The sequence below is a fragment of the Haematobia irritans genome, chromosome 5 (assembly GCF_050003625.1).
Source record: "Haematobia irritans isolate KBUSLIRL chromosome 5, ASM5000362v1, whole genome shotgun sequence".
NCBI lineage: Eukaryota > Metazoa > Arthropoda > Insecta > Diptera > Muscidae > Haematobia > Haematobia irritans.
In genome coordinates this window covers 91237424-91259510 of record NC_134401.1, presented here as the reverse complement: position 1 = coordinate 91259510, position 22087 = coordinate 91237424, and the positions used below count along the sequence as shown (strand labels likewise).

General features: G+C 34.7%; 1 protein-coding gene across 1 annotated transcript in view; it reads left to right on the top strand.

Moving 5' to 3' along the window:
* The window catches only part of stan (Protocadherin-like wing polarity protein stan), a gene marked incomplete in the record, with an annotated part of 461543 nt that overhangs the window by 197338 nt on the left and 242118 nt on the right, over positions 1-22087 (top strand).

Below are 22087 nucleotides of genomic sequence, written 5' to 3'. Positions count from 1 at the left end.
TGAAAAAAGTTTTTTCATAAAGATCAAAACATTTTAGGTTGTGACCATGTTCTTTTAACTAGGAGAAAAACATTTTTAATGAATACCATAACATTTTAAATTGTGACCATTGTCTTTTCATTCAAACAAAATTCTTTTTATCAATATAATAACATTTTAGATGAGGACAATTATATTTTTCTTAGAACCATGTTCATTGAGCCAACATGGTTGCAGGTTAAAATGTTACATGGTCGCCGCAAAAATAGCTCCTATCATATTATTTTGCTCTTCGAATATGATTGTGACAATCATGTTTCTTCTCTGCGTGTAGAAATTTGAGGATATCTGCCACCAAATCCTCGGCCAAACTATTCACTACATGGGCGGCAGAAGTACGTGGGCAGTCTGAGTCGCTGGCGAAACAATTTCGACTATATATTATCCCAAGATTCTCGGGATCATATTTTCAAATCGTCTGACCATTCCACGACAAGTTGAGATAAGCTCTGCAGAAGAAACAAAATCCTCAAGTCGCTTGTCTGCAGCACGTGGGGTCCGGACAAAGAAACCTTGTTGACTACATGACAAATGACAAACAAATGACCAGTCAGTGCTTATCATGCAGCGCCAGTGCGCCAGCGCCACAAAAAGAAGTGTCTCATGAGTTTTTATCGTAGTAATCAACGAAACCAACATCTTAATTATCTAGAGTGCGAAATCCAGCGCTACAAAAGTTTCTATATCAGGCAGCATTTCATATAGGTCTGAACAGGAGTATACTGAAGCTGAAGCGATAAGAAGCTACAAGGTTAATTCTATTCTCTGTGGTTGAACCACCGACCGTAGCACAAGTAAAACTTTTGGGAAAATTTTCTATAGAAATAAAATTTTCTATGAAAACAAAATTTTGTTAAAATTTTAGATAGAAGTAAAATTTTGACAAAGATTTCTACACGCAAAGAAAAAAAAAAGTTTGGAAAACGTGTACCGAAAACGTTTTTCTTTTGTTAGAGTTTTTTGAATTGCTTCGAACATTGTAAACTTTTGTCTCCAAAAAAATTCGTTTGTTACAAAATTTTTATTTTTTCAATAAAAAAAGTTATTTTTGAAACAACAACACAGTCCATTTCGTTTATATCAAACACTGTTCTTTTCTGACTTTAGGTCTTTAATAAGACACATTTTACAGTTCAAAATTTAATATACTACAATGTAATGTTGAACATTTTTTCGGAATCTTCCGAACATATCTGGAATATATGTAAAAAAAAAAAAAAACAAAAAAACTTTGGTCGAAGCAGGGATCGAACCCACGACCCTTGGCATGCAAGTCGGACGTAACAACCACTGCTCCACGGTGCCAAACTAAATGTTTGTTTCTGTTAAATAAACTTTGTTTATTCGGTTTGTGGGCGCCGCAAGCTATGCTATATAAATATAACTTATATGGATATTTATCTATTGATGACCATAACAGGTACATACCTCAATGGTTAGTGTGTTGGCTTACAAAGTGCATGGTCCGCGGTTCGATTCTCCGTCCAGGCGAAAGGTAAAAAAATTTTAAAAATTTATAAAATCGTATAATTTCTTCGACATTGTTGGTATTACAGGAAAAGGTGTTAAGAACTAAAAAAACCTCGTGGATGTGTGTAAGATGTGAGAGAAAATGCAATTAGCAAAAAACAATGTTTTTTTTTTTTTTTTTTTTTTTTTTGAGTTTGTTTTTATGAAATTGTTTTTACATCCTGGAAAAGAATAAACGTTTATCACAAAAAGTATATACTTTTCTTCTAAATACACTTCCTTACAGCGAAAAGCAAATGAGAAACGAACTTTGTTTGTCTAAAATTTCGTTTGGGAGGAAAGAATTATTTTTTTTGCGTGTATCGAACAAAAATTTTGAGAACTTATTTTTATAGAAATAAAATTTGTAGAAAATTTTCTTTAGAAATAAAATTTTTTGAAAATTTTCTATAGAAATAAAATTTTGACAAAATATTCTATTCAAGTAAAAATGTTGACAAAATTTTCTACAAAAGCAAAGTTTTGGCAACATTTTAAATAGAAGTAAAATTTTGACAAAAAATTCTGTTTGAGAAATTTTCTATAGAAATAAAATTTTGGCAAAATATTCTATAGAAAAAAAAATGACAAACTGTTCCATACAAGTAAAACTTTATGGAAAATTTTCAATACAAAAAAAATCTACAAAACTAAAGTTTTGTCAAAATTTTACTTCTATGTAAAAAGATTTCTATACACCAAAAAAAAGTGAACCCACCGTGGAAGAAAATGTAGGTTTAGTTTAGAAAATTTTAACTAAAATAGTTTTCTAATTGCAACATGTTATAAATAAGTTAATACTTTTTGTCAAACTGAAGAAATTTTTATACCCTCCACCATAGGATGGGGGGTATATTAACTTTGTCATTCCGTTTGTAACACATCGAAATATTGCTCTAAGACCCCATAAAGTATATTTATTCCTGGTCGTGGTGAAATTCTGAGTCGGTCTGAGCATGTCCGTCCGTCCGTCCGTCCGTCTGTTGAAATCACGCTAACTTCCGAACGAAACAAGCTATCGACTTGAAACTTGGCACAAGTAGTTGTTATTGATGTAGGTCGGATGGTATTGCAAATGGGCCACATCGGTCCACTTTTACGTATAGCGTCCATATAAACGGACGCCCAAATTTGTCTTGCAAGGCCTCTAAGAGAAGCAAATTTCATCCGATCCGGCTGAAATTTGGTACATGGTGTTAGTATATGGTCTCTAACAACCATGCAAAAATTGGTCCATATCGGTACATAATTATATATAGCCCCCATATAAACCGATCCCCCGATTTGGCTTGCGAGGCCTCTAAGAGAAGCAAATTTCATCCGATCTGGCTGAAATTTGGTACATGGTGTTAGTATATGATCTCTAACAACCATGCAAAATGGGTCCACATAGGTCCATAATTATATATAGCCCCCATCTAAACCGATCCCCCGATTTGGCTTGCGAGGCTTCTAAGAAAAGCAAATTTCATCCGATTCGGCTGAAATTTGGTACATGGTGTTAGTATATGGTCTCTAACAACCATGCAAAAATTGGTCCACATCGGTCCATAATTATATATAGCCCTCATATAAACCGATCACCAGATTTGACCTCCGGAGCCTCTTGGAATACCAAAATTCATCTGATTCAGTTGAAATTTGGTACGTGGTGTTAATATATGGCCTCAAACTCCCATGCAAAAATTGGTCGAAATCGGTCCATAATTATATATAGCCCCCATATAAACCGATCCCCATATTTGACCTCCAGAGCCCCTTGAAAGAGCAATATTCTTCCCATTCGGTTGAAATTTGGTACGTGATGTTAGTATATGGTATCCAACAACCATGCAGGAATTGGTTCCTATCAGCCCATAATTATATATAGCTCCGATATAAACCGATCCCCAGATTTGACCTCCGGTGCCTTTTGGAGAAGAAAAATTCATCCGATCTGGTTGAAATTTGATACGTGGTGGTAGTATATGATATTTAACAACCATTCCAAAAGTGGTCCATATCAGTCCATAATCATATATAGCCCACATATAAACCGATCCTGAGATTTGGTTTTGGAGCCTCTTGGAGGAGCAAATTTCATCCGAGTGAGTTTAAATTTGGTACATTGTGCTAGTATATGGTCGTTAACAACCATGCCTAACTAGGTCCATATCGGTCTATAGTTATATAGATTCCTCAGATAAATCGATTTCCAATCACACAAAAATTGGTCCATATCAAGTTCATAATTGTATATAGCCCCCATATAATTCTGGCTCTCTACGTACCGTGCAAAAAGTCCATATCGATTCGTAATTATTTGTAGACTTAACTAATAGTTAATAACTATACATAACTTTTTTGTCTAATATATACCACGTATGGACTAACTCACAATTTAGAAAACGATGTTAAGAAGTTTTAAGATACCACAACCCAAGTAATTCGATTGTGGATGACAGTGTTTCGTAGAAGTTTCTACGCAATCCATGGTGGAGGGTACATACGATTCGGCCTGGCCGAACTAACTTGTCATTGACTTTGATGCAACTTTTGTAGGATTTTGTAGGATCTACTGTCAAAAAGTTGTAAACGTCGAAAACGTCATATACCTGTATAAAACGTAGTAAATGTCAAAAATCACTTACAGGATGCTTAGATTTGATTTCAAACTATTTTATTGTTATCTTAAGACATATTGAAGAATTTTAGAATTTATAATTATAATAATTTGAATTTTTTATTCAAAAGTAATTTGCAAAATTTTCCAGAGAAACTCGTATTTGATTAACTTCTAAATGCAATGTTGTAAATGTGAAAATTGCCGTGGCAAAAGTCAGATTTTCAAAGCCTTGAACCTGAAGGCATACAAAAAAGTATGAAATAATTAGTTTTAAAAACCGTATACTATACAAATTTCAATATTGTCAAAAACTAAGTATTTTACGGAGGTTTGCGACGTTTTTGACGTATGGTAAAATACGTCGTAAACGTATGTCAAATACTTTACAGTTTACGACAGACCATCTCTGATTGATGTACTGTTGTTGAGTTATACCACGTCGAAAATTGTAAAAAATACACGCATGAAAATATTCAAAATTTAATTTCATTTTTTTTAAAGTATTTATATACTTTATGGGAATAACAATGTTAATATCTGTGGTGGAGGGTATAAAACCATTAGCGTAGCTAGACAATTTTCCTAGGGGGGGGCTATAGGCCCCCTAGCTAAAACTTTATAGACTGAACTTATAGGTTCAACTAATGTTTTATTTCATAAAATTGAATAAAAAAATAGACATCAAAATAGCTCAACAATCAATTTATAATAAATCAACTAAAAGTACCCTACGGGAAATTGGTGCAAATTGCCACTGACGGACCTATCACAGAACTGGTACCTGTGCTCCAGTTAGTTGCAATTTTCACATTTAGTGAAATAAAATTATCAGAATAACCTTTTGTTCGACATATTTCAAGTTTTTTTTTCATTTCGGGTTCGATTAGGAGCCCAAATAGAAAGAGATTTCTAAGAGTTTGTCCGAGACTGGTTCCTGAGGACCTGTTTATGAGTTGCTCCTGCTAAATTGCCCCCAAGACGTGTCGTTTGGGATGAGTCCAAGACGCGTCCTAAAATGTAAGTTTACTCCGTCAATGACAAACCCATGTTAAAGTGAAAGGGACCCCATACGTTTTGATCAGAACTGGGACTGGTCCATACACACCAGGGACTAGTCCTGTACCAGTTCTGTGGTTGATCCATTTCCCGTAGGGTAGTTCCACACTTTTCCCAGCAAAAAATTCGGAGTTGTTCTAAAGGCACAACTTTAAAAGCACTTCCAAAAATGTCTTCACAAAGAAGTTAACTATTTTAACTACACAGGAAGTTTTTTTACTTCATTTTTTATATTTAAATGCGTAATTTTTTGTTTTCTTTTTTTTAAATATTTAAAAAAAGAGTAAGAATAAATAAAATGGTACAAATTATTCAAATTTTGCCACAAAAATGCTAAATCCATTATAGAAAAATCGATAATATTTGAAAAAACGTTTCAAACAAGCGTTAGAATGCATTAAAAATCATAAAAAAGTATAAAAATTATTTATTTGGGAGAATATCACAAAATTTTTAATTCAAATTCAAAACACTGAATTCGGATCACACCTTAAGAAGTGATGCAAATTCATTGCAACGGTTGTTGAAACGGTGGACATTCGTTCTATGATAAGTTCATACTACATTCATCGCTTCTCCGCCAATTTTGTACCACTTCCAGACCCAAAAAGAACATTTTCACTTCTTTTTTGGCGACGCTTTTTTGCAGCATTATTAAGATATTAATTTATGAAAGAATAGTTTTAATATCAATTACTATTTTATATTCAACTAAATCATAAGTTCAACCACAGCTTTATTTCATAAATATCAGACTTCTACCACAACCCAAGTAATTCGATTGTGCATGAAAGTCTTTAGTGGAACTTTGTGCGTTGTACGAGTATATACTTGTTTAATTTTTATAAAAATGTAAAATCGTAAATAGGTTTTCAAATTCTGGGGGGGGCTAAAATTTTTCTGGGGGGGTCTAAGCCCCCTCCCCAGAGGCCTTCCTACGCTTATGTATAAAACATTCCGCCGTTGGCAAAAACTTTGTGTCAGCCGCCGCCGACAAAAATGGGTCGGCTTCATTTTCTGATGATCACTTACCCACATTATATTTCGAACTAACTTCTTTTACACCCCTCGTATCTTGTTTTCGAAAAGTTATATATTCTATGTCAAGTAAGGATGCTAAACAAACAATGTTCTATGTGAGAGAAAACTTGAGACGATATGTTATCTCAAATTTAAACGAACAACACACTGAAGTATGATTTTCTCATTTTTAATGATGTGGAAAATTTTAAAGTACACAAAAATGTCACGCCAGGATCCCGAAGACACTGCAGTGTCGTCAACATTAACATCTGCCGGTTTCGTCTCCTTAGGGCTTATAAAATACTTGATACTTATAGCTTTTATTAATGTTGTTGTTCTTTGTAATTGATGACAAACAAAGTTATTACAACAACTAAATATTCGAAGGGAAGAGAAAGAGTGAGAGAGATGGGGAGAATTTCTCTAAACTAGATTATGAGCATACACATATAGCAAAATATCTCTTGTCTATCTGTGAAATACTAATATACAGGTATTTCGTAGTGAGTACGTATGTTCAACACTCGTAAAGTTAATTTTATTTGCATTTGTATTGAGATTTAATTAAAGCGACCTTTTGCTTTTGATTGTTGTGATCCAATCTTAACCCATACAACACAAATAACACAACACATATCTTCAAATGAGCTTCTATGCATATGACTATATAGTTCCTACGAGAGAATATCTAACACGCAGGATATCCCAATGTATGTATTATGAGAAACCTTCCACCAGAAAGAGGAGGACAAAATTATAAATACACAGAAAACAAACAGCAGCAAACTAAAAAGTTCGGCAGCAGTTATGGTTACGTTAGATATAGTGACAGACCCATATATTAGACTCACTTAGACTATTTAGTCCATTGTGATAACAGGTTGGCTGATAAATCCCCGGTCTAACAAAGAAAAACGCATTTTTTTCAAAATTCGTTTTTATTATTCAACATAGTTCCCTTCAAGAGCGATACAACGACCTTCCAATTTTTTGATACCATTTTGGTAGTACTCCTTCGGTTTTGCCTCAAAATAGGCCTCAGTTTCGGCGATCACCTCTTCATTGTAGCCAAATTTTTTCTCTGCGAGCATCCTTTTGAGGTCTGAGAACAAGAAAAAGTCGCTGGGGCCAGATCTGGAGAATACGGTGGGTGGGGAAGCAATTCGAAGCCCAATTCATGAATTTTTGCCATCGTTCTCAATGACTTGTGGCACGGTGCGTTGTGTTGGTGGAACAACACGTTTTTCTTCTTCATATGGGACCATTTTGCCGCGATTTCGACCTTCAAACGCTCCAATAATGTCATATAGTAGTCACTGTTGATGGTTTTTCCCTTCTCAAGATAATCGATAAAAACTATTTCATGCGCATCCCAACAAACAGAGGTCATTACTTTGTCAGCGGACTTTTGAGTCTTTCCACGCTTTAGAGACGGTTCAACGGTCGCTGTCCACTCAGCCGATTTTCGATTGGACTCAGGAGTGTAGTGATGGATCCATGTTTCATCCATTGTCACATATCGACGGAAAAACTCGGGTGTATTACGAGTTAACAGCTGCAAACACCGCTCAGAATCGTCAACACGTTATTGTTTTTGGTCAAATGTGAGCTCGCGCGGCACCCATTTTGCACAGAGCTTCCAAATATTGATGAATGATATGACCAACACGTTCCTTTGATATCTTTAAGGCCTCTGTCTATCTCGATCAATTTCATTTTACGGCCATTCAAACTCATTTTGTGGATTTTTTTGATGTTTTCGTCGGTAACCACCTCTTTCGGACATCCACTGCGTTCACCGTCCTCCGTGCTCATTTCACCATGCTTGAATTTTGCATACCAATCAATTATTGTTGATTTCCCTGGGGCAGAGTCCGGAAATTCATCAAGCCAAGTTTTTGCTTCCACCGTATTTTTTCCCTTCAGAAAACAGTATTTTATCAAAACACGAAATTCCTTGTTTTCAAGTTTTTTCACAATAACAAAAGTTGCTTCACAAAAGGCGCTCTATCTCACAAACTAATTGACTTACAGACGTCAAATTTTAACACGAATCATTTGAAGGTTGGTACTATATAAAAATAATATGCATTTAAAACTAGCGACGCCATCTATGTGTCAGACCGGGGACTTATCAGCCAACCTGTTACCATAAGCGGTGACCTTTGTTCTTATCAATGAGAGAAGTGCCAAAGAAATCGCCAACTTCGTATGACACTATATACATTTTTGCAACTATGAAATTTTCTTTAACAATGAATTTGTCGAAAAAAATTTTCTTATTGTATTGATATCGGCGTTTGGAATACAAATAAAAATTTCCAAAATGATTTGGGTTTTAGTGTAAATTTTATTTTATTAAAATAATCGCATAATCCAATTTCTTTGGGATCCCTATTGACTTACAGTTTAAGAACCACTGTTCAAAAGCTATTTACTATGCAAAGCATACGTATTTATGCGTATGTGTGTGTGCGTTATCTCATATAGAGATTTTGAACACTAGCATACACCATGCTGTGTAACAGGGTTGCCAAAATTGGTCCAAAAAATTATTAATTTTTAAATTTGGTCCGATGGTCGTACCAAATGGAATTTGGTTGATTTTGGTCCATTTTCATCAAATCGGTAATTTTTCAAAATTTTCTATAGATTTGTCAAAATTAAATAGAATTAAATTTTGACAAAAGAAATTAAATTTTAACGAAATTTTCTATTGAAATAAAATTTTGGAAAGATTTTTACAGAAATAAACTATAAAAAGAATTGTATGGAATCAAATTTATGCAAAAATTATGTATAGGAAGAAAATAAATAGAAATAAATAAAAATAAAAATATTATATAAACATAAAATTTTGCGATATTTTTCAATAGAAATAAAACTTTGACATATTTTCTATAGATATTAAATATTGATAAAATTTTCTATAGAAATAAAATTTTGCCTAATTTTCTATACAAATAAAAGTTTGGCAAAATTTTCTATAGAAATAAAATTGTGCCTAATTTTCTACACAAAATTTTCTATAGAAATGAAATTTTGACAAAATTTTCTATAGAAATAAAATGTTGAAAACATTTTCTAATGATCTGATATTTTAAAAACAATTTGTACAGAAAAAAAAAACTTTAAAATAATTTTGTATGGATACAAAATTATGCAAAAATTTTGTATAGGAAGAAAATATTGTAAATATTTTATAAAGAAATAAAATGTTGCGATATCTTTCTATAGAAATAAAAGTTAGTATACATTTTCTATAGAAATGAAATTTGACAACATTTTCTAATAAGCTAAAATTTTAAGAAAGTTTTTTACAGAAAAAACTTTTGACAAAATTTTTTAGAGAAAAAGATGTTGACGACATTTTCTATAGAAATAAAATTCTGACGAAATATTCAATAGAAGTGAAATTGTGACATGTTCTAAGGAAATTAAATTTTCACAAAATTTTCTATAGAAATAAAATTTTGACAATACTTTCTATAGAAATAAAATTTTGACAAAATTTTATATCGAAGTAAAATTTTGGAAAAATTGTAGCTTTTAAATGATATAAAGTTAATTTGGAAATATGGTCCACTGGTCGAATTTTGGTCCAACTATGGAACAATGTTGGTCCAAAATAAAAATTTATTGTGGCAACGCTGCTGTGTAAGTACCACTGATGCATTGTTGTTGTTGTGATAAATCTCAAAGAGAACAAATGGTGTCAATACAGAGATACATCATGTTTTTGCCGCATAAAACATTCACATGAACATAGTTTACACACACACACGCAAAAGCAAACCAATCACTAACTCAAATTAGAGTATTTGTGTTTGAATATTTATCGAGGACATTGGACATTTGTACACCCATCACCAGATGAAATATTGTCCTTTGATCATTACTATTAAGGATTTATAGTGGCGTAAGCCCAACAAATATTTAAATTTTGAAGCACATGGATAAGAAGGGATATTAGAGTGGAATGCCATTTGACAAGAATAAAGCCAATGGCTAATGAGAAATATATTTTATTGTTGAACAGGCCGGGCAGAATCTTATGTACCCTCCACAATAGATTACGTATAAAATTCTACTAAAGAAATCCTTAATATAAGTCTTAACCTATATTTGAAGCTTTTTTATCTTTATTCCAAATATTCAATATTTCAGTTAATTTAGAGATGATTTCTTTAAATCAAAAATATTTTTCTTTACTTTATGGAAAATTTGTCTTACTTTAAAGTCATGCGACTTTGACAGGGGAAGCGAATTTTAAAGAAACGTGTCCTAAACTTAAAGAAAAAAATATAAATCAAAGATTATAAACTTGCTTTTAATAAACATTTCTTTATTTAAAAAAAATCCTTAATATTGTGTGAAGTGCTTGACTAAAATTTAAGTTGCATAATCTTTCATATTAGGACAACATTTTTTTCAGTGTATTGGCAAAAGTTAGGCCAGGCCGACTCTTATATATCCTCCATCATGGCTTGCATACAAAATTCTATAAAAAGATACACCCAGCAAAAAGTGAACCCACCATGGATTTTAAAAAATGTTTAATTAAAATATTTTAGTACTTGCAACATGGTGTAAAAGGGTCAATAACCCTTGTTAAATTGAAGAAAATTTATTAAAAATAATAAATAATTCTAGACAGACACAATTTAAGTAAAATTGAAACTCAATTTCAGTAAACTTCACCCATGATATGAAATATGAACTATTTTAATATTTAGTAAAATTGTGTACTTAATTTGTATACACTGAAAAAATATTGTCGTGAGACCAAAGATTTCAAGCCCTTAAAATACAAATCCGAATTTTGCTTAGCATAGAAGACACATTTCTCCGATATAAAGTTTTTCCTTGTCCAAAAATCGATAAACTTTTAAATGGAGTCGTTTTGTCTTTATGGTGAAGTGATTCTATTTAAAATTGTGTATCCATAAATGAAAAAAAAAACAGTTTGTTGGACTAAGGTCCACTTGACTTTAATAATTCTGAAAAATTCTTAAAAATTAATGTAATCTTTAAATTTATTGGCTTTTTGCATCCTGACTACCAAGCAAAGCAAAACGTTAAGAATAGGAGATTTTTTCAACAATTTATTTTAAAGATTTTTTTTACTTGAAACGTAGCATAATTTGTACTCGTAATCATCGTTAAGATGATTTTAAAGGGCTCTCAAATTTGACTTTACTTGAATTTTCAGCTTCTTTGGCTCGCAATCAATACCAATACCAATATCTCATTTTTAGTTCAAGCCACTAAAATAATAAGAAAAAATTTTTCACATTTGACAAAATTGAACTAAAATTAACTTATTTTCATGAACTAAAAAAAAAAAAAATAAATCGGTTATGCAAAATTTCGTTGTCTTTTTCTGGGGGTAGGGTGTAGGATCTCAAATCATTATATCGGAAATTTCGGAATAAAGATGCAAATAATACTGCGCATTATTGTTTGCACATACTAAACCTATGACAATTTACCCTAATACATACATAATATTGTCTCTTACTATATTGCAAAATATCGTTCCTGCAACATTTGTCGAAACGATAAGAACTCTGCTTAATTAACTTTTAGCCTTATTTGGGATTTTGCAATAAAGCCTGATTTCACAAGAAAATATCAAATCTCTCAGAATATGAACAGTAATTTAATTGAATTGGCATTTAGTGGTACTTATCAACATACAGAGAGACTAGAAATAGGATTAGAAAGTTTGTCAATATGCATATGGAATGTGTGATTCCAAATTCCAACACTGAAGAACAAAACATGACCGGATCCAAAGACTTTGTCTTGACACTAATGATTTTGCTATTAATTTCGGACCAAAGAAGCGGAGAATTGGAGTGAGGATATTTTTAGGTCAAAAATCTATTTTAAATTTGAGTTTTGTGTAGTTGATTCTCGGAAGCCAATTTTAATTCATTCGTTTGAAATTCGTTTGAAAAATGGCCTTCAACCGGCCCACAAAGCCATCACATGCTGAACTGAAGTTTGTTGTAGTTTGGTATATTCCCTCCCTACCTTCCTGAGATGATTAACTCCTTGGTATTGTTTAGTGCCAACCCTACCCACACTGAAAAAATTTTTACATGATATTAAATATTACGCAACCCATGTTTTAGGAAGCGCATTTACAAACTATTAAGGACAAATTTCTTTCAAATAATTAAATTTTATTTAAAATAAAGTTTAAAATCTTTGCTTCAAACTTTTTTTTTTTATTAAATTTAGGACAAAAATTTTGTGTATTTGAACTGCGACAAAGAAACACATTTTTCATTCCTAAAATTAACTGAAATATTGCATCCTTAAATTTAAGATAAAAATGCTTCAAATATAGGCTAATACTTATTTTATTTTGAAGGTTTAGCATCTTTGATAACAGATTGGCTGATAAGTCCCCGGTCTAACAAAGAAAAACACATTTTTTTTTTGTCAAAATTCGTATTTATTATTCACATAGTTCCCTTCAAGCGATACAACGATTATAACGACCTTCCAATTTTTTGATACCATTTTGGTAGTACTCCTTCGGTTTTGCCTCAAAATAGGCCTCAGTTTCGGCGATCACCTCTTCATTGCAGCCAAATTTTTTCCCTGCGACCATCCTTTTGAGATCTGAGAAAAAGAAAAAGTCGCGGGGGCCAGATCTGGAGAAAACGGTGGGTAGGGAAGCAATTCAAAGCCCAATTCATGAATTTTTGCCATCGTTCTCAATGACTTGTGGCACGGTGCGTTGTCTTGGTGGAACAACACTTTTTTATACCCTCCATCATAGGATGGGGGTATATTAACTTTGTCATTCCGTTTGTAACACATCGAAATATTGCTCTAAGACCCCATAAAGTATATATATTCTGGGTCGTGGTGAAATTCTGAGTCGATCTAAGCATGTCCGTCCGTCCGTCCATCCGTCCGTCTGTTGAAATCACGCTAACTTCCGAACGAAACAAGCTATCGACTTGAAACTTGGCACAAGTAGTTGTTATCGACGTAGGTCGGATGGTATTGAAAATGGGCCATATCGGTCCACTTTTACGTATAGCCCCCATATAAAGGGACCCTCAGATTTGGCTTGTGGAGCCTCTAACAGAAGCATATTTCATCCGATCCGGCTGAAATTTGGTACATGGTGTTGGTATATGGTCTCTAACAACCATGCAAAAATTGGTCCATATCGGTCCATAATTATATATAGCCCCCATATAAACCGATCCCCAGATTTGGCTTGTGGAGCCTCTAAGAGAAGCATATTTAATCCGATCGGGCTGAAATTTGGTACATGGTGTTAGTATATGGTCTCTAACAATCATGCAAAAATTGGTTCATATCGGTATATAATTATATATAGCTCCCATATAAACCGATCCCCAGATTTGGCTAGCGGAGCCTCAAAGAGAAGCAAATTTCATCCGATCCGGCTGAAATTTGGTACATGATGTTGGTATATGGTCTCTAACAACCATGCAAAAATTGGTCCACATCGGTCCATAATTATATATAGCCCCCATATAAACCGATCCCCAGATTTGGTTTGTGGAGCCTCTAACAGAAGCATATTTCATCCGATCCGGCTGAAATTTGGTACATGGTGTTGGTATATGGTCTCTAACAACCATGCAAAAATTGGTCCACATCGGTCCATAATTATATATAGCCCCCATATAAACCGATCCCCAGATTTGGTTTGTGGAGCCTCTAACAGAAGCATATTTCATCCGATCCGGCTGAAATTTGGTACATGATGTTGGCATATGGTCTCTAACAACCATGCAAAAATTGGTCCACATCGGTCCATAATTATATATAGCCCCCATATAAACCGATCCCCAGATTTGGTTTGTGGAGCCTCTAAGAGAAGCATATTTCATCCGATCCGGCTGAAATTTGGTATATGGTCTCTAACAACCATGCAAAAATTGGTTCATATCGGTCCTTAATTATATATAGCCTCCATATAAACCGATCCCCAGATTTGGCTTGTGGAGCCTCTAAGAGAAGCATATTTCATCCGATCCGGCTGAAATTTGGTACATGGTGTTGGTATATGGTCTCTAACAATCATGCAAAAATTGGTCCACATCGGTCCATAATTATATATAGCCCCCATATAAACCGATCTCCAGATTTGGCTTGCGAAGCCTCAAAGAGAAGCAAATTGCATCTGATCCGGCTGAAATTTGGTACATGATATTGGTATATGGTCTCTAGCAACCGTGCAAAAATTGGTCCACATCGGTCCATAATTATATATAGCGCACATATAAACCGATCCCCAGATTTGGGTTGCGGAGCCTCTAAGAGAAGCAAATTTCATCTGATCCGGCTGAAATTTGGTACATGGTATTGGTATATGGTCTCTAGCAACCGTTAAAAAATTGGTCCATATCGGTCCATAATTATATATAGCCCCCATATAAAATGTTCTCCAGATTTGACCTCCGGAGCCTCTTGGAGGAGCAAAATTCATCCGATCCGGTTCAAATTAGGAACGTGGTGTTAGTATATGGTCGCTAACAACCATACCAAAATTGGTCCAATCACACAAAAATTGGTCCAATCACACAAAAATTGGTCCATATCGGTTCATAATCATGGTTGCCACTAGAGCCAAAAATAATCTACCAAAATTTTATTTCTATAGAAAATTTTGTCAAAATTTTATTTCTATAGAAAATTTTGTTAAAATTTTATTCGGTTCATAATAAAATTTTCATCATTGTCAAAATTTTATTTCTATAGAAAATTTTGTTCAAAAGTTTATTTCTATAGAAAATGTTTTTAAAATTTTATTTCTGTAGACATTTTTGTCAAAATTTTCTTTTATAGAAATCGAGCCAAAAATAATCTACCAAGATTTTATTTCTATAACAAATTTTGTCAAAAGTTTATTTCTATAGAAAATTTTGTTAAAATTTTATTTCTGTAGACATTTTTGTCAAAATTTTCTTTCTATAGAAAATTTTGTGAAAATTTTATTTCTATAGAAAATTTTGTTAAAATTTTATTTCTGTAGAAAATTTTGTCAAAATTTTATGTCTACTTTGTCAAACTGAATTATATACGTATTGGATCGATCTTTTTGATTTAATATATACCACGTATGGACTTACATACAATTTAGAAGATGGTGTTAGGAGGTTTTAAGATACCTTGCCATCGGCAAGCGTTACCGCAACTTAAGTAATTCGATTGTGGGTGGCAGTGTTTAGAAGAAGTTTCTACGCAATCCATGATGGAGGGTACATAAGCTTCGGCCTGGCCGAACTTACGGCCGTATATACTTGTTCTTCTTCATATGGGACCGTTTTGCCGCGATTTCGACCTTCAAATGCTCCAATAACGCCATATAATAGTCACTGTTGATGGGTTTTCCCTTCTCAAGATAATCGATAAATATTATTCCATGCGCATCCCAAAAAACAGAGGCCATTACTTTGCCAGCGGACTTTTGAGTCTTTCCACGCTTCGAAGACGGTTCACCGGTTGCTGTCCACTCAGCCGACTGTCGATTGGACTCAGGAGTGTAGTGATGGAGCCATGTTTCATCCATTGTCACATAGCGACGGAAAAACTCGGGTGTATTACGAGTTAACAGCTGCAAACACCGCTCAGAATCATCAACACGTTGTGGTTTTTGGTCAAATGTGAGCTCGCGCGGCACCCATTTTGCACAGAGCTTCCGCATATCTAAATATTGATGAATGATATGACCAACACGTTCCCTTGATATCTTTAAGGCCTCTGCTATCTCGATCAACTTTTTATTTTTTTTTACTGTCATTCAAAATCATTTTGTGGATTTTTTTGATGTTTTCGTCGGTAACCACCTCTTTCGGGCGTCCACCGTCCTCCGTGCTCATTTAATCACGCTTGAATTTTGCATACCAATCAATTATTATTGATTTTCCTTGGTCAGAGTCCGGAAACTCATTATCAAGCCAAGTTTTTGCTTCCACCGTATTTTTCCCTTCAGAAAACAGTATTTTATCAAAACACGAAATTTTTTTCCATTTTTTTTCACAATAACAAAAGTTGCTTCACAAAAGACGCTCTACCTCACAAACTAATTGACTTACAGACGTCAAATTTTGACACGAATCATTTGAAGGTTGGTACTATATAAAAATAATATGCATTTAATACTAGAGACGCCATCTATGTGTCAGACCGGGGCCTTATCAGCCAACCTGTTATATGGCCTTTAACAACCATGCCTAACTAGGTCCATATCGGTCTATAGTTATATATATAGCCCCCATATAAACCGATCACCAGATTTGACCTACAGAGCCTCTTGGAAGACCAAAATTCATCTGATTCAGTTGAAATTTGGTACGTGGTGTTAATATATGGCCTCCAACACCCATTGGTCAAAATAGGTCAATAATTATATATAGGCCCCATATAAACCGATCCCCGGATTTGACCTCCGGAGCCCCTTGGAAGAGCAAAATTCATTCGATTCGGTTGAAATTTGGTACGTGATGTTAGTATATGGTATTCAACAACCATGCAGGAATTGGTTCATATCAGTCCATAATTATATATAGCCCCCATATAAACCGATCCCCAGATTTGACCTCCGGTGCCTTTTGGAGAAGCAACATTCATCCGATCTGGTTGAAATTTGGTACGTGGTGGTAGTATTTGATATTTAACAACCATGCATAAAGTGGTCCATATCAGTCCATAATCATATAGAGCCCCCATATAAACCGATCCCGAGATTTGGTTTTGGAGCCAATTGGAGGAACGAGTCAATTTGTACATTGTGCTAGTATATGGCCGTTAACACCCATGCCTAAATAGGTCCATATCGGTCTATAGTTATATATAGCCCTCAGATAAATCGATCCCCAATCACAAAAAAATTGGTCCATATCAAGTTCATAATTCTATATAGCCCCCATAAGCGACCCCCGTGCAAAAGTCCTTGTCGATTCGTAATTATTTGTAGACTTACCTACACATACCTTTTTTGTCTAATGGACTAACTCACAATTTAGAAAACGATGTTAAGAAGTTTTAAGATACCACAACCCAAGTAGTTCGATTGTGGATGACAGTTATAGGGGAAATTGTAGGGAAATATTTTTGGAAATGTAGGGGAAAGTAGGGAACTTTTTTTTCCTTGTAGGGTAAATCGAAAATTTTCCCTGGCAACACTGAAATGAATTCAACTCGTAAGAGTTTTATGACCGTGGGCGGGAATTTTCGTAAGCGTAGTTTTACGAAATTCGTTACTCACGCAGACTCACAAAAAATTATTTTCGTAATTCGCGCTCATGCACGACATTTTGTTTGGTAATCAATCTGGGTGTGCCCCAGAGAAGGAATATGATCACCTCAAACATGTTTTAAGAGCAAAATGTTATTGTTGGGTGGTGACCATGTAACATGGTTTTCGCAACCATGTTATTTTTGCGGAAATCATGTGTCTGATTTCGGCAAGCAGGTTATATTTGACGAGGAAATAACATTTTAGTGACAAACATGTTACATGGTCACCATACAAAAATAACATTTTGCTCTTGAAACATATTCCTTCTCTGTGTGCACTTGCGCACGATATTTTCGTGTCACGTGCACACCTTTAGTGTGATGGTGCCGACTCTTGTTGGAATGTCAATGATCTGGAAAAGAAATGTTTGCCTTCAATACTCGATAATATTTGGCATTTATTTTAACTCCATGGTCGATGAATACGAGCGGGTAGTGACCATTGGCCGTTATAGCGGCCATTACCATCGCCGATTGTAGGTGTAAATTTTCCGTTTACTTTTTGGCAAGTAAACACGTAAACATCGCAAATAAAGTAGATAGCATCGATGAAGAGATATTTAAAAAAATCCTCTCTTATCTTTTTATAGAAAAACCAAAAAAATAATACCACTGCTGTCTATCAACAAACTAAAATAGCTCTTAGTTATTAAAGCGATGTGTGATACAGAACATATGTGCTATTTTTCAATTTTAATTCACTCATGTCCATGTCATCGATATTCAATTTATTGTGACAATGTAAATCATTTTACCCCTCCTTTCAATTGAAGTTTTTCCCTTCGATAAATCTGCGACAGCATAATAGGGTGAATCGAAAAGAATTTAAAGAAAATTTTAAAAATTTGCCGAATTTCAGATCTAACGATGTTCGGCTGTGTATCTGTTGAAATTACGCTATAGCTGGTCGACGATGTGCTATACAAGGTAGTGGATATGTAAAGCAACAAAGTATATGGACATTTATTTTTCTTTCTTTTTATTTTTTTATTTTTCGGCCAGGCCGAAGCTTATGTACCCTCCACCATGGATTGCGTAGAAACACTGCCATCCACAATCGAATTACTTAAGTTGAGGTAACGCTTGCCGATAGCAAGGTATCTTAAAACCTCCTAACATCGTCTTCTAAATTGTATGTAAGTCCATACGTGGTATATATTAAATCAAAAAAGATCGATCAAATACGTATATAATTCAGTTTGACAACATTTTCTATAGACATAAAATTTTGACAAAATTTTCTATAGAAATAAAATTTTAATAAAATAAAATTAAAAAAAAAAAAATTATAGAAAAAAAAATTTGACAAAATTTGGGAGCCACCGTGGTGCAATGGTTAGCATGCCCGCCTTGCATACACAAGGTCGTGGGTTCGATTCCTGCTACGACCGAACACCAAAAAGTTTTTCAGCGGTCGATTATCCCACCTCAGTAATGCTGGTGACATTTCTGAGGGTTTCAAAGCTTCTCTAAGTGGTTTCACTGCAATGTGGAACGCCGTTCGGACTTGGCTATAAAAAGGAGGTCCCTTATCATTGAGCTTAACATGGAATCGGGCAGCACTCAGTGATAAGAGAGAAGTTCACCACTGTGGTATCACAATGGACTGAATAGTCTAAGTGAGCCTGATACATCGGCCTGCCACCTAACCTAACCTAACCTTGACAAAATTTTTTTTAGAAATAAAAATTTAACAACATATTCTATATAAATAAAATTTTGACAATTTTTTTTTGGAAATAAGATTTTGACAAAATTTTCTATACAAATGGTAGATTTTTGGTAGATTATTTTTGGCTCGAGTGGCAACCATGATTATGAACCGATATGGACCACTTTTTGTGTGATTGGAGATCGGCTATATATAACTATAGACCAATATGGACCAATTTTTGTATGGTTGTTAGTGGCCATATACTAACATCACGTTCCAAATTTGAACCGGATCAGATGAATTTTGTTCCTCCAAGAGGCTCCGGAGGTCAAATCTGGAGAACGGTTTATATGGGGGTTATATATAATTAGGGACCGATGTAGACCAATTTTTGCATGGTTATTAGAGACCATATGCCAACCATAGATGGTCTGTATCAAACTCTTTTAGGTTTGCGACTGTCGCAAAGTTGTAAACGTCGTAAACGTCACATACGCGTCGTAAATGTAGAAAAAAGTAACAAAAGTCGCAAACTGAAAATACTTTAGTCGCGTCAGCTAGGCAGCGAATTCGATGATATCCAAGACGATGGTATGTGCGAGAAGTTTCAATTCTTAGGAATGTTCACAATTTTCGGTTTTAGTCCCCACATTTTCCCTATTGCCTTTTGCACGAGTTCAGGGTAACCGTGGATTTTCTCGTCCTTTCTTAGCTTTAAGTTCAGTCTCCTGTCCAATATAACCCCAAGGTATTTTGCACACTCACCAACGGGAATTTCGATACCACCTAAGAAAATAGGCTTGATCATGGGAAAACTTTCACAAATTTCGGCAGAAACTCACAGCGAATGCTGTCAAACTAAATTAAAAAATGTTCAGGATTTCTTCTATTCAAAATTTGTTTTTCTACAGCAGGTTTACGACTTTTGCGACATACGTATTATACCGTCGCAAATGTATGTCGCAAAAGTCACAGTTTGTGACAGGCCAACCCTGATGCCAACATCATGTACCAAATTTCAGCCAGATCGGATGAAATTTGCATCTCTCTGAGGCTCCGCAAGCCAAATCTGGGGATCGATGAAATTTGTTCTTTTTGAGGCTCCGAAAGCCAAATCTGGGGATCGGTTTATATGGGGGCTATATATAATTATGGACCGATGTGGACCAATTTTTGCATGGTTGTTAGAGACCATATACCAACACCTTGTACCAAATTTCAGCCGGATCGGATGAAATTTGCTCCTCTTAGAGCAATCGCAAGCCAAATTTGGGGGCCCGTTTATATGGGGGCTATACGTAAAAGTGGACCGATATGGTCCATTTGCAATACCATCCGACCTACATCAATAACAACTACTTGTGCCAAGTTTCAAGTCCATAGCTTGTTTCGTTCGGAAGTTAGCGTGATTCCAACAGACGGATACCGGGGAACTGCGAAGCAGATGAGCTAGCAAGGCCAGGAACTACCTTACATATTCCAGGGGAACTAGAATCTGTTGGTGTGCCTCTGGCTACCTGCAAGCTCTTACTGCGTGAGAAGGCTGTCATGATGGCAAATGTTCGATGGGAGAATTGTAAGGGTTGTAACGACACCAAGCAAATATGGCCCCATTTAAACTTAAACCGCACACTAGATATGCTAGTGTTCTCGAGACGCCAGATATCACTCCTGATATCTGCTATAACGGGTCGCTGCCTGATAGGCGATTTTGCAAAAACTATTGGTGCGAAGTATAATGACTATTGTATGAGCTGTCATAATGCGGAGGAAAAGGAATCAATAAAACACCTCTTGTGTGAGTGTCCTGCATTTTGTGTAAGGCGTAAGCAAATTTTAGGGGCATATAGCTTCAGATTACTAGCGGACTTGGAAAACGTTAACTTAAGCAGTCTGCTAATGTTTTTGGAACGATCTGGTTGGTTCAACAGAAGAAAATAATCGAGAAGGTTCAACGGTTAAAACTAGAAGTGCCCATATGTAATAGGTACTTTTAGTTAATGTGGTATCACAATGGACTGAATAGTCTAAGTGAGCCTGAATCTTAATCGGGCTGCCACTTTAACCTAACCTTAACCTAACAGACGGATGGACGGACGGACATGCTCAGATCGACTCAGAATTTCACCACGACCCAGTATATATATACTTTATGGGGTCTTAGAGCAATATTTTGATGTGTTACAAACGAAATTACAAAGTTAATATACCCCCATCCTATGGTGGAGGGTATAAAAACTGTGGGAAATAACAATAAATTTCATAATCAGTTTAGATTTTTTCGAAAAAAATATTGTTCTGAGGATAAAGATTTCATCTCCTTAAAATACAATTTTTGCTAAGGATAGAAAATGTATTTCTCTGATATAAAGTTTTTTCCTTGTCCAAACGACGATAAACTTTTCATCTATAGTATAGCTCAAAGCATATTTTTCGCATTTGCCAACTTTTCGCATTTCAGGAAAAACTTTATACCTGCATTTAATTTTTTGAAAATAAATACTTTATTTCAAATTTGTTTTGTAATCCAATCTTGATTTTATTGCAGATTTTTTATACACCATCCTAGTAAGACAAATCCATGAAAATGTATAAATAAACTTCGTTTCGGCTGAACGGAGAATTGCATTCCTTCATTTTTTTATTTCTTTCAAACTGGACATACATTGTGTACTCATTGATATTTTATATTCAGGCTTACTCTGAAAGGATATCATTTCCCAGAAAATAAAAATCACAGCCAATCAAACAAAAAAAAAAAATGTGAATAAACATTGGCAAGCGAACAAATGTAGATTTTATTTACTCAGTTGCATATTGGCAGCGCACATATGGTAGCCGGGCCACCGGAGAAGCAACAGCAGAAATTGCGGCAAATGCAACAGACACAATGGAATTTC